General features: G+C 41.6%; 1 protein-coding gene across 3 annotated transcripts in view; it reads left to right on the top strand.

Moving 5' to 3' along the window:
- Positions 1 to 14,419, top strand: part of Lifr (LIF receptor subunit alpha) — a 105,993-nt gene that overhangs the window by 33,376 nt on the left and 58,198 nt on the right. Inside the window, exon 1 of one of the 3 annotated variants that reach the window (XM_074077574.1) lies at positions 2,978 to 3,242. The exons of the other annotated variants lie outside the window; for them this stretch is intronic. The gene's annotated coding sequence lies outside the window, so the exon portion shown is untranslated. Of the gene's footprint in view, positions 1 to 2,977; positions 3,243 to 14,419 lie in introns of those variants that run through there. 3 annotated transcript variants of the gene reach the window in all.

The raw sequence follows: 14,419 nt of genomic DNA on the forward strand, positions 1-14,419 counted from the left end.
AGAAGAAGAAGAAGAAGAAGAAGAAGAAGAAGAAGAAGAAGAAGAAGAAGAAGAAGAAGAAATAATCAGAAAAGTAGGAAGAATAGCAAATAACAGGGCAGAAAAGCACAAATTTTGAACACAAAATAATTAAGAAGCCAATTCTGTTTATCTAGCAAGTATTTACACTTCAATATTTTGCTGCTTCATTTCTATTCAACTTTAGGTTGTTATGTATCCTACACTTTTACTTTTAATTATGTGACCTTTTCTATTTCATTATTTATTTGACAAACATTTATAGAAACCTACCATGTGTCAGGCTCTTTGTATATATAAGCATCAAACTAAAAGCATGCTGTTCTGATACTTATTTCACCACATCTATGAAACTTCAAGTAGTAAATATGATATAAAATACTGTTTATAAAATAGTCTAGTTATGGTAAATAAAAATGATGTCAATCCCTGGCACTTGAAATTGAGCTGAAATTCCTTTAAGAATCTATACTAGTTAATACAGATTTTTATACAACAGATAAAAATTTACTCGACACCACAGACAGCAGAATTTTATCATAACCCAGATACTGCTAATGTATCAGTAAAGCCCTTGCTTTATGGAAAATGAAATCCATTATTTCTCATGGAAAAGTGTGTAAATAACAGCTCTTCAAACCATTCCTCATTCCGGTGTGGGTTTTATGGTGTTCTTAAAAGGTGTGGCAAATTCCCAAGTTTCTTACCTGTAGATGGGTATACAGAGGAAGGTTTTGCGAAGCACAAGTTTCCAGGCATCTTTTTCAGGCCTGGTCCAAGGCTCTGGCAATACACTCACAAGGGCTTGTATTTTTGTACAATTTGCAAAAGTAAGATATTCCACCACCATCAGCTGAGATGAGGTCTCTTTCCAATTGGACTCCCCCTCTGTCATTTCCCCTTGTGTTGGGTGGTGCTGGAGCAGCTTGAGCATGCTATATTTGTTTTTTCCTTAATAGAGAAACAAGAGAATTGCATAAATTCCAGGCCCACAAAACCTGTATAAGCCCCTAGATGTGAGGACGGTGTCTAATTCATTGGTGTGTTTTAAGGATTAAAATACTAAATACATTTAGCGAAAACAAGGTCATAGAAATCAACATTTTATTTTTATTTTATTTTGCAGTACTGGGTTTTGAGTTCAGAGCCTCACACTTCCTGGACAGATGCTTTACTATGTAGGCCACAGCACCAGCCTAAAGTCAGTATTTTTTGTGCTGTGAAAATTATGATGCTATCTTGTTGCCTGGGTTGACATTTTTTCCATAGAAAGTCCCTAGGAAATGGGACTGCTTTACTTGGGCACTAGGCATTTTCAAGTCCTTTTCTCCATTAAAAAAAGAATTAAAAATTTTAAGTTTGCATGAATATAAAGACAACTGTAATAATAAATATTGAAACACTTTCTTAAATAATAGTGTTATTTTTTTCACTGATTTGAAAACAACTTAGAATTTTTTGTGGGCCTCTGAAAGTACTTTGGTCCATAGGTCTTGGGCCTAATAGAAAAGACAGTTACAAAATACTCCAATATGAGTAATGATAAATTTCCCAAACCATGAGGGAACTCAAGAACTGGGGAGAACAAAAAGCAATGTCATACAACTTAAATGGGGGCTCAAATACACACAATAGAAACATGTTTTCCAAACACAGTCTTATAGATAATAGGAAGCCTTTAGTTTTAGTGTTCAAAATACGCACATTAGTGGTGTTTATCACTAGGCCACCATTAGGGACCATGCTTTGCTGTGAAACATGTCTATGGAATGTTCTTTAAAAAATTTTTTTGCATTGTTGTGGTGGGGGTACATTGTGGCATTTACAAAAGTTTACAATATAACTATTTGACAGTTGAATTCACCCTCCATCATTCTTATCATCCCCCTCCCCCATCCACTTTTCAGTCAGTGTACTTGCAGGTATTTTGTTGCTCATTTTAGAGTTACATTATCAACAGAGAAAAGTTATTTTAGAAAATAAGCTTCATTTTGCCAGTTTACAAATTGCTTTTGGAATTTCATCCCAAGTTCTCTTTGGCCTTGCTGCTAGTGCATCAAATAAATCACAGATGAAACAAACAAGCCGCTTCCTATGAAAGGTGTGTCTACAGAGTCCTGTGACTGCGTGCCAGGAGCTCTATCTGGCACATTTCTGAACTTGGCAAAATTAATTGTGCCGATGAGAACACCATTAAACGCGTCCGGCTCAGAGCGTAAACATCTTCAAACCATGATTCTGCGCTATCAAACGCTCTCCAGCTAATTTCACGGAGGCCAAGTGAAACTGCGGAAATGGGAACAATGCACGGAGGAAAAATCTCACCCCATTAAGGGATCCGTTTCTTCTCCGCACAAATAAGCCCACCACGCCTTGGAGGCAAGACTAGATGGCTCCAGGATATTCTCAGAATGCCCCCGCGGGCCTCTCAGCCCGAGTGCGCCCTGCACCCAAAAGAAGGTGATGTGAGTGGCAGTGCCTTGGGGCAGGTGAAGTAACTCGTGAAACGTAAAACCTCAGCGGGCTCCCGCCCCCCCCGCCGGCCCAAGCGCAGCCACTGGTGTCCGCGTGAATTCACAGAGGTGGCCCCACTTTTTCTCCTCGGTGCAACGCTGGCAACGCGTGCGGTCTTGGAGCCACTCTTCTTCCCGCAGGGCCGCCGCAGCAACGCCGCTCTTTCCGGAGGATTTGCACCCGCCGGGCCGCTTCGCTCTCCCCGCTGTTCCATGACCTTCCGAGGTTGGCCTTGCGACCGGAGTCTCGCAAGAGGCGCCACCCCCGGCGCCGGGCCCCGCGCGCACCCGCGCTGCAGGGACTCTCGCTGCGTCTGCGCGAGCCGGCGCCGAGTGCGCGCGGCAGGGCCAGGGGGCAGTGGCGGCGGGGCCGCGCGTGGGGGCGGGGCCTGGGGCGGGGCCAGGGCGCAGCGCCCCCCGCCGAGCGGCGTGCAGTCACCGCCCCCGCGCGCCGCAGTCGGCGCTGGAGCGTCTCGGCAGTGGCCGTGGCCGTTATCGTTGATCCCGGCGGCTGTGCCGGCGGCTCCCAGGTTCGTCGGTGGCCACCTAGAACAGCCCAGCGCCGAGACCCGGGAGGGGAGACGGCGGCGGCTGGTGCCCGGCCCCCTTCTTGGCAGCTCCAGCCCCAGTGCGGCTGCGGACTCCGGGCTGCCCCGGGGCGGCGGCCGAGCAGACGGCCGGGGATGGCCGGATAGCGGCGCGGGAGTGCGGGTGAGTGGCGGGATCGCGTGGGCGCGGCGCGGGGAGCGGGGGCTGCGGAGCTCCGTGGGCGCGTTGTCGCGAGCGCGCGGGGGGCCGCGCTCCGGCTGGCCCTGGTCGGGGACGCGTCCCCAGTGAGTGACCCTGGGGAGCGCCGCTCGGGGTCGCGCCCTCTCTGCGGGCCCTTGGGTCACATGGGGTCCCGGTGGCACCAAGTCCTCCTCTAACTTGCCAGAGGTTACCTGGGGAATTGAAAGGAGCTTTAATTCTTCCCCACGTCGGAGATGTGACCTGCCGGATGACTTCGTGCCCCTTAAAGCAGTTCCTCGTCCTTTCTGTATTTATAGTGCGTTGGACTGACCTAGATTTTTATGTGCTTATATCCAAAAGCGCTATACTCATCAAACCCAGAGTCAAAGGGTTGGTGATCAAAGTTAGACTTCATGAAAGATGCCATTTCTAATGTGTCACCTAAAAGCACAAAGCTGAGGTGATGAATTCAGACTGACAGAAAACTGCACACCAAGTGTTGTGAAAGTACCTGAGGGCTTGAATAATGCAATTCTTCTCCCCACCTTAGCTACCAAAAAGATATGAGGTCTTTTATTTGCAGATGGGTATCTTTGTGTTCCTTTTTATATGTGTGTTTAATGCAGTCAGATACCCATGATATAACATGGGTAACATGGGTGCTGTTACTGACTGACGTTTATATGGTAATGAGTTCTTTGCGTTTTATTTTTGTGTTCTCTTAAGATACATTTTTTTCAACAAAAGTTTCTGCTTGAAGTTTGCCTTTCAGTTTGTTTGCCTTCGGTTTCATATTTGTTTTTAATTTTAAAAAGTATTTTCTTAGAGTCAAATTAACGTCACTTAGTATCAATTAGTCAGGGATCTGAAAATGGTGCCAAAATTAAATTTAAAGCAAGCCTTCCTTCCCCACAAATGAAAAATCAGAGCATTTATTTTATTGTTCAGTGCAAATGATGCTTTCCCCTACCCTGAAGTGATTATTTTGCCCACAAAACTGAAGTGATAGGGTCTTATTATCCGAGTGTTCCTTGTCTAAGTCTGGCAGAGGAAAGGAAACCTTAGTATAGTCTGTGCTTTTAAAAACACGAGATTGTTCTCTTGTTTCTTACCCAAACTTTCTTATAGCCAGGTGGAACTGTCTTCATTTGGAGGCTTTATTAGGGAATTATAAGCTCACTTTAAATATGAGGTATGTTTTCAAGGTGTACTGAGCAGCTGTTTCCTCTGCAAGAATGGAGTTGAGGTTGATTTGCTTTGTAATAGGTGAGATCACAGAGCAGCCTCTCTCATTTGTGGAGACTTGAATTCTCCTCTGGGAAGTGAGAATCAGGGACTGTGCTATGGAAGGGAATAAAACTTTTGTGAGTTTTTGAAAACTTTTGCTTCTGGTTTTCTAATTTTCTAATATTACTTGATGAATATGTTGGTAATAATGTAAGTTATTATGTTAAAATTTACTGTATCAATGTGTGGGGCAGCAGTCCATTCACACTGGACAAGAAAGTTCCTGAGTAGAAAGTATACCTCTCTCCCCGCTGTGGGCAGCACCCAGTTCCCCTCCCAGAAACCAGGTAGTGGGTCCTTGTATCTGTCTTTCCAGACTTAGCCTAATGTTCTATAAACATTTTGTATATATTTTTTTTTTTGTCTTTTCACCAGTGAGGATGCATTGTATGCTCTGATCTGTACCAGCTTCCCCTCCCCAACAGAGTATTAAATTCTGGCCATCTCTGTCAGTACCTAGGAGAGCTGTCTCATTCTCTAACAACAGCTGAGTACTCCATTAAGGATGTACCATAATTCATTTAACCTCCTCTTTGTTGAGAGATCTGTAGGTTGTTTCTAATATTTTGCTGTAAATTTATTGTAAAGCATTCATTTTTGAGGTTTTTAAGTGGATTCTAGTTATCCCCAAAGACAGCAGTAACTTGCTTCTTTACATCACATTCCAGGAAATCAATGCCTTTTCTCCCCAGCAGACACCATTGGCTTTTACATGACTCCAAAGTGATCTATAAGAATCTTTGGCATCTTTGCTGTGAAGTGTTAGTGAGCCATGATGCTAGTAACTAAAGTCATCATATTCCCCTAATAAGAGTGTAGCCCTTTGTTCCAACAAAAGAAAGGAACAAATATAAAAATTTTTTTAAAATCTATAAGGAAAAACTCTTGAGTTTATTCTTGGACATTTAGCAAAGGTTCATGCTTTAGATGAAATTAAAGATGAGGGCAGTTTTTGTTTCATAAGACTTGTTTGTCATTAGGCACTAAAATCCCTGTCTTCTGTACATGATCATCAGTGTCTCATATTTTAATGTTTATAATTTGATAACAAGTTTTACAGTTTGGGAGAGGGTTACTAAAAGCTCTGAAGGGAAATATTTTGTGAGGCCTAAAAATATTTGTTCTTGCTCCTTTTAAAGAAAGATTGGGGTCTCTATTAGAGTGCTTTTAAAAACACAATAAATTGTAGAAGTAACGATAGAACATGAGCCTAATGCATTCTACAGTTTGACCTTAGTCAATGTGGACATGAGTATTTTCATTATGCTTTTTTTTTTTTTGAGAACTGTAAAGCTGTGATGGTCTTGTTGATATTTTTATTTTTTTAAAGAGCTGATCAAATCTTTCAGTATTTAAGAGATTCATTCTCTCTCTGTCTCTCTCTCTCTCTCTCTTTCTTTCTCTCTCACTGGCAGTAGTGGGGATTGAACTCAGGACTTTGTGCTTGCTAAGCAGGCACTCTACCACTTGAGAGACATCTCTAACCCTTTTTGATTTAGTCATCTTTCAAGTAGGGTTTTGTTATCCACCATCGTCCTACTTATGCCTCCCATGGAGCTGGGATGACAAGAGTGTGCCTCCATGCCCAGCTTCTTTGTTGAGAAAGAGATTTTGTTAACTTTTTGCCTGGGCTAGACTTGAACCTTGATCCTCCCGATTTCTACCTCCTGAAGGTATTCTCTTTTTTCCTTTGTTGTTTAGTACCTGATTTTGAGGAACAAAACTGTTAATACTGTGTATATTTGTAATCCTTAAGTAGGTTTTTTATCAGATCTCTGTTAATATTCTGGGCAACTTTCTGGGGGCTAAGGTGGACAGGTCAGACAGACCTGGCTCTGATGAGCTCTGTATGAGTTGGAGAGATGGAAACAAAGCAAAAGAGCAATAAAGGAGGTAATACCAGATAGCAATATGTACTGGGAAAATAATAAAACAAGGTGAGCATGGTAGACAGGCCAGGGGGGGGACTGCTATTGTAGACTTGGTGGTCAGAGAGACTCTGGGGTAGGAAGTTTTGAGCTGAGACTTGAATGAGGGGGAAGAAGCCTCATTTTTGGAGAACTGGAGGAAGAGGGGCTCAGGCAGAGGGAATAGCAAGTGCAAAGGCTCTTAAGTAGAACTGAGCCTTACAGGCTTGAGGGCAGGAAGGTCACCTCTGTGGCCGGAGCTGATGGTGCAGGAGAAGGAAGCTATCAAGAGTGTGCTGGGCAATACCACTCTTGGGGATATACCCAAAAGACTGTTACTCCAGAGACACCTGCACATCCATGTTTATTGTGGCACTATTCACAATAGCCAAGATGCCCCAGCACTGATGAATGGATTAAGAAAATGTGGTATCTATACACAATGGAATTTTATGCAGCCATGAAGAAGAACGAAATGTTATCATTCGCTGGTAAATGGATGGAATTGGCGAACATCATTCTCAGGGAGGTTAGCCTGGCCCAAAAGACCAAAAATCGTGTGTTCTCCCTCATATGTGGACATTAGATCAAGGGCAAACACAACAAGGGGATTAGACTATGAGCACATGATAAAAGCGAGAGCACTCAAGGAAGGGGTGAGAATAGGTAAGACACCTAAAAAACTAGCTAGCATTTGTTTCCCTTAACGCAGAGAAACTAAAGCAGATACCTTAAAGCAACTGAGGCCAATAGGAAAAGGGGACCAGGAACTAGAGAAAAGGTGAGATCAAAAAGAATTAACCTAGAAGGTAACACCCACGCACAGGAAATCAATGTGAGTCAATGCCCTGTATAGCTATCCTTATCTCAACCAGCAAAAACCCTTGTTCCTTCCTATTATTGCTTATACTCTCTCTTCAACAAAATTAGAAATAAGGGCAAAATAGTTTCTGCTGGGTATTGAGCTGGGGGGGGGGAGTGGGTGGGGGGGCAGGGGGGGAGAAATGAACCAAGCCTTGTATGCACATATGAATAATAAAAAAAAATGAAAAAAAATAAAATAAAATATATTATTTAAAGAAAAAAAAAAAAAAAAAGAGTGTGCTGGGATTGATGCCCTGTGTGTTTTATGTCCAAACAGTGTTTACAAAAAGTGGAAGAGAGATGGAGGATGGTGGAGTTCCTCCATGGACTGGAGGCTCCAGAAGGGCGGGAACAGATCTGTGTATGCCCTGATGCATCTGCAGCACACTGTACCACCTCTGTCACACAGTGTGCTATGAGTAGATGTCAAATGCATAAAAAATTAGAGGGCTTAAGCAATAATGTTTCTTGGTTTCAGTCAAAACGCTTAAATTCAGGTGTCTTTTATCTGAGCCTTCCAACATGGCTCTGGCCCTTGACCTTACCAGAAGTGTTACAGGGTTAACACAGTTGTAAATTGTTGCTTTAAGTCAGTTGCACTTCATTTGTTTTCCATGAAATTCAAGTAAGAAACCTTAAAAACACACCTTTTTTTTCTGTAAATCATAGTGATGTCTATGTGACATCACTAAGTGACTTAGTCAGGATCTTCACCTTTTTTTCCAGTGGAGTAGCCATTTGCTTAAGTGTAAAATTTTCAGAGCTGCTGGTTTTTGTACATTGAATGTTTCAATTCTTTTGGACCATCTATCATGATAGATAATAGACCAATGAGTAGGTAAAATATATGTGCTTTATGGGGTGTTTTTATTCCCACAGGAGGGTTATGTACGTGCTTTTTTTTAGGAAATGTCAGGAACTTGTGGTATTTCCTCTTCCCAAATTTTAATCTGTTTGTCACTCTAAATATATGTTTCTTTATATTAATTGAAAAGCCTGGGAAATGAGTGTTACACCAAGCAATTGTTGCAGATGTCTAATGAGAATCCGTGTCTGTTCTTGACTGTGACTTTTGGCCTCCTGTTCCAAATCAGGAGTTTTGTGATCTTACAAAATATGAGTTTTAATTTTTTTATTTCCTGTTCTAATTGGTTGATACCTGAATGTGGTAAGTTGTTTCCATATGAGCTAATTTTATCTTCCTACTTTCTCTCCTGAGTTCTGTGCTAATCTATGCGAAGGTGGATTCCTCTGAGGCTTCAGTCTGAAGCCAGGTAGCCTTTGTCCTTTTGTCCTTTCCCCTTGCAGTGAAAGTTCTTCAGGCAAATAGCAGGAGCAGGGACTCTGTTCTGGTAAGCTTAGAGGCTTAGAAGCTTGAGTTGAAGTACTTTTACTCATTCCTTTACATTTCCTCTTCTGAACTATAAAAATTCAAAACTCCAGATTTGTCTAACACGATACCACATTCTTCCCAGTAGAATGTTGCTGCTGATGTTGCTCAGGTGAGCCAAGCTCATGTTTATTAGCTACTGCTTTTTGGTTTGATGTTGGAAGTCGAGGAAAAAGTTTGGATGAGTGATTTTTTTCATGTGTTCTTCCACAGAGGTGAGAAAATCTTGGCTGCTATTCATTTCTCTGGTTTCATAAGGCAGATGCAGAGAACAAATTGGAATAAGCATATACGCCTAGAGTTGAGCACACTTAGCTGTGTTAGTAAGAAGCAGTATTGTGAAGGGCCCCATGGAGATGTATTACTTCCCAAAGGTGTGTGTACAGGCTTGGGTACCTGGAGATACTGAGGCCCCTTGCTGTGTCTTCCTCTAACTGTTCCCCAAGGTGGCTTCTCCAAGGAATCCCTGGATCCAAGGACAATTGAAATGCTGGTAGCAGGAACATCTGGTGGAAAATAACAAGTGGTGACAGAAGTACTACTTCCCGTTTCTAACATTAGAAATGCTAAGGGGGCAGTGAGTTGTGTAGCCATTCTATGGACAGAATCTTGTGGGCTTGTTGGGTTGGGGTAGGGCAAGCTGGAGTGAGGTCAGAATTCTCCATCAGGGCTTCAGTGTTGTATCCCATGGGGGCATCTGGGTGCCACTGTAAACACTAAGGATGGGGTGCCAGCTGTTTCAACACAGCAAGCCTGGAAACCCACTGCCACACCATGCTTCATGCCTTTGCGCTTATAGTGCAGTGCGAAAGGGGAGGAGACAAGAACATTTGAGAAACCCCTCCAAAGAAGCCAAGTTGGGAGCATTCAGTCTTCTAGCTGAACTTTATTCTGTGTTTATTCCTTGAAGGTGCCTGGGTCACAAAACATAAAATTGTTTTAGTGGGAGAGCTTGGTGCCGATTTCTTGGAAGAACTAGATAGAACTTAAAATGCAAAGCTCTTGTGACTAATAGAAAGTTAAGCATTTAAAGAAATGTGTAACAAAGAAAGAGAGTTTGCGAGCCAGAAGGGCCCCAATCAGATCATCTGGCCAGCTTTTTAGGTTTGCTGATAAAGAACCAGACCTGGAGGTGTTAGAATTTGCCTGAGAGCCCTGTAGTTGCTGACTGACACGGTAACCATGGCTCTTACCTGCAGGGTCTGAGCACCACCGGAACAACAGCTTCTCTCAAGAGGTTCACTTGTGACCGTGTGTGGCGGGGGCAGGGGAAGAGTACACCCCTGAACGTGTGGGGGGGGGGTTAACCCTTGTTGTGGGGGAGTGTCAACACTGTGTCCCAAGCATTAGAACAGTGCCCAGCCCACAGCAGAACGCAGATATTTATTGAATAAAAAAGTATCAGAAGAATTTCAAGAATTTTGGATTTTACATAAGTTGTGAAATAGTGCTTATAAAATTTGAGGGAATATACAATTTCATGAATTTCTTGTTAAAAATACAAAGCATGATGCTGTTAAACCCAAACTGAAGCCTAGTATTAGCCCAAGAGGCAGTGTAGGTTCAGGGTGTCACTTACTAGCTTGGCACCTTTTGGGGCATCATTTCCTTCCAGTTTCTTTTCTTTTCTTTTCTTTTTTTTTTTAATTGAAATGACCCAAACATGGTATGCACATAAGATCCTTCAAGTTTCTGATAGTCATCCTGTTAAGTTCTGTCTACTGGTGTCTAGTGTAATTAAAGTTTTATATTTCCCATTTGAAAATGTGTGTATATTAATATTGAGCATTTGTTACCTGAATCGTTTGCTGTTTTTCTAGATGTGTTTTATTGATAGTTTCACTGTATAAGAACTTGGTTGTTTTAAAACCAATCTAGCCAACCCTGGAGGGCTTTGAAAATTGTCACTTTCAGATGCTGCTGGTGGGTGTTTCAATTGTAGTAATTTTCCAGGAGGGCAATTTTGTATTACTCATCAAAAGCCTCAAAAATGTAGCCTGTCCCTTAGTCAAGCATTCCTACCCCTAGGAATTTAAACTAAGGGGGGAAAAAGCATGTATACAGAAAACAACTTATAGCAGTGGTTCTCGCCTACATAGTTCGTGTTCTATACTCCTGTTGGAAGCTTTTTCCTTCCCTTCCCACAGTGATTCTTAACATGGTGGGAAGTCCACTTAGTGGGTTCTATCAGCCTTCAGAGGGGAGTTCTGTGAAGATTGGGGAAAAAATAAAAATAAAAAACAGCTTGCCTCCAGATGCTGATGACCTCCACAAAAATGTACACACCAAAATAATACCTATAATTTGCAAAAATGATTTTTGTACTTTGTTTATACTAGTTACAAACTGGAAGCAACTTAGTAAGCAGGAGCTTGATTAAATGAGTTTTGCTGTATACAGTTGGTGCAATACTCTATTCATTGGGAGTAATGTAGGGAGTGTGTAATATAGTATGTGGTAAGATTCTCAAAATTTGCAAATTGTGAAAAGAAGATTTCAAAGCAGAGGTGTAAGTTGATCCAAGGGTTTTTTTTCTTCTTTTTTTTTTGGTCTATCTTTCTTTGTTTTTGGAGGGTATGTATTTACATTTTTCTGCATATTACGTAGGAAACTTCTCATATATGCCAAATGTCAGGTGAGATTATTTCTGTGAATTGGAAATGTGGCTGACTGTTACTCTTTTTACTTTCCTATATTTCCAATACGTAAAGCATGTTGTGTAATAAAGGGCCATCTGCTAGTGTGAACCTAGGCAAGTTCTCTGCTTCCTTCTCTGTAAAATGGAGATGGGATATGCAGCTCTTGGTGCAAGTAGTAAATATTGGAATATGTTTGTTACCTTGACCTCTCTGACCTGATATGACTGCTGAAGCCATTATTACACTCCTAACACAGAATTTCTAAGCAGAATAATTTTGCTCCATAAGTCATTTCAAACTATTCTGGAAAGCCTTCCAGGGCATTCTGACAAAGTATCTCATTGTTTCTGGTCACTGGGAATAATTTGATGAGTTTTTATTTATTTTAAAACAGAAACGCTTTCTGTTGCCAATGCATTTATTTTCAATTGAAGGCTTTTTTCTTCTTCTTCTTCTTTTGTGGTTCTCTTTAATAGTCCTACATAAGTTATTGAAGGTCAGGATGGGACCTTCCTTTCCTTTTATAGAGATATCAGAATGACAGGTGATTTACTCAGTCACTGTTGAGTGCCTCTGCTTTGCCAGGCACTGGGTAGGCAGCAGTGGCCTGGACAGACTTGGCCCTGAATGACAAATAGGAGTGACCAGTACAGTTCAGAGCCAGGAGGCCCACTCAGTAAGTGGTAGGTACCATAATTAACAAGCAAGTAATCCTCACTTCCTCTTCTGTAGTTTTAAAAGAAATTTTGTTCTGATGTTACTTTCCAATGAATGCAAACACTTCCTCCTGCTTATTCAACCAGATGAGCAACAGCTAGATTATTCACCTTGTTGACATTTACGGATGACTTACTGGTGACTTATATTAAACCTGTGTGAGACTGTCCCAGGCTAATAGGTTGAAAATTGCTACTCTGTCTTCTGTGAAGGAACTGTCTTTCATGACCTCAGGGGAAGGCCTCATGCTTTTTTGAGATTATCTTTTGTGAAATTAATGAAAATGAGTTCTTAATAAATCTAGGATGCATGGAATTCATGAATATCCTATCTGAGAAATTCCAGCATATGATCAATCTTACTGAGAGACAAGGGCAATGAATCATGGAATTCAAATAATGTTTGTGTTTAACAGTATGTAAAACTACATTCATTAGTTCTATATAGAGACAAAATTTTTAAAGTCGCCACAAATATGTGCATCTGTAACATGAATGTATACAAGTTGTAATGAAAAAGGTAGACCCTTGGTAGTCAGGAAAGACATGTCTTGGAACCTTCACAGCAAATATGACCTTGCATATTGTATCCCCAAACAGAGTCATGAAATTGTTCCTGTGTAGAACTCATAGAAGGTTAAATCATGTCACAGATTGGGGTCACCAGCAAGGTCATCAATGTATCTTTATCACATGTCACTTATAAATACCTATACCATTGCCCACTTCACTCCCCCTTCCTCCTCTGACTTCTTTTGTTGGGTTGGGATTACGTCTCACAAGGAACACTTAATCTTAGTGAGATAAGTGGGTATGTGATAGCACATGAAGAGCACCACACTGTTGGGGTGCAGACATGGGCTGCTGGCTAGAGGTAGGACCCTTTTCTGAAAGCCAGCCTCAGTAGAATGAGTGACTCTGTTTTAGAATTTTAATTCACTTATAATTAGTCAAAGCTATGAGATCTGTACTCAGGCATGCCGTGGACTGTACTGTCAGGATCCAAAACTCAAATGCTTATAGGGTAGTGGAGGCCAGGTAAATTCCTCAAGTGGATCTGATCTGCCTTTTATCTTTATGCTTTTGATAGAAACCATCAAAAATACTTCATGTTCTTCTTGACGCTACAATAGGACAGATAGCAGTGATACTCTAGACAATAAGTGGCAACTGCAACTTGTCTCATTTTGGGGGACCACTATAATTTGGAGGTTGAATGCCCCCCAAAGGCCTGTGAGTTAAAGGCTTAAAATCTGGGATGCTGCTGTTGGGAATGGGTGGAACCTTTAAGAGGTGAGGCCTAGTGGGAGGTCTTTAGGTTCTTGAGGGCTTGCCTTTGGAGGGGATTGTGTAACCCTAGCATGCTTTCTTACTGTCTTGCTGCATGGTCATGAGGTGAGTTGTTTTGCTCTGCTCCATGCTCCCACCATGATGTGCTGCCTTGTATAGGCCCAAAGCTACAGGACCGTTTGTGAACTCAAGCTTCCAGAACTATGGTCCAAAATAAACCTTTTCTCTTTATAAGTTTGTTGTCTGAGGTATTTTGTTACAGTAAAAGAGTGCTGACTAATACAGGAACCAATAAGGGAGAGATGAAAGCTGTGGAAAACTCTAGAGAACTAAAGTTGTTAATAGTTGCCTTGTGGGATGTAGGGTGTGTATTTCAGGGCTTCTGCATTTTGACTTTTAAATGCTCTATTTTGGAATATTGGCAGATAAGTCAACTTTTTGTTTGAAAAACAAAACACATCTAAAGGCATGGCCTGCAAATTACCAGCTTTCAACTGTAGTGTATAGCATTTCCTTGCCCAAATTTTCCTTCCCTTTTTCTTTTCACATAGTTGAGGTCATGCTGGATTGTCAGTTTTGTTCTCCATTTTGCCACTTAACATTTTATAAAATGTTTCCTATGTGACTAAAAGTTCTTTAGTATTGATTGCTATATAAGATTCCATTCTGTGAATGAGCTATAATTTGAGCATTTACATTCTTTTCAACTTTTCTAATTCATAATTAAAGTCAGTCTTTGGGCATAAAATTTCCAGTTTATTAGCCAGCCTTTTATCACTATAACCATACACCCAAACCATGCTACTTAAAAAGAAGAAGTTTATTTAGCTCGTGGTTTTGCAGGTTCAAGGGCATGGTGCTGGCATGGACTCAGTGAGGGCCCTGTCTGCTACATTACGTTGTGGTAGAGGTGGCATAGGTGAAAGAGCTTATATTAACTAATAGGAAGTTAGAAAGACTGGAATCCCACAGTCCCTTCTGAGGGCGCACCCCCAGTGACCTGCAGGCCTCCCATTAGGCCCCACCTCTTAAAGGTTTCACCTTTCAATACCGCCACCCAGCAAAA

This window comes from Castor canadensis, chromosome 6 (genome assembly GCF_047511655.1).
Source record: "Castor canadensis chromosome 6, mCasCan1.hap1v2, whole genome shotgun sequence".
Taxonomy (NCBI): Eukaryota; Metazoa; Chordata; class Mammalia; order Rodentia; family Castoridae; genus Castor; species Castor canadensis.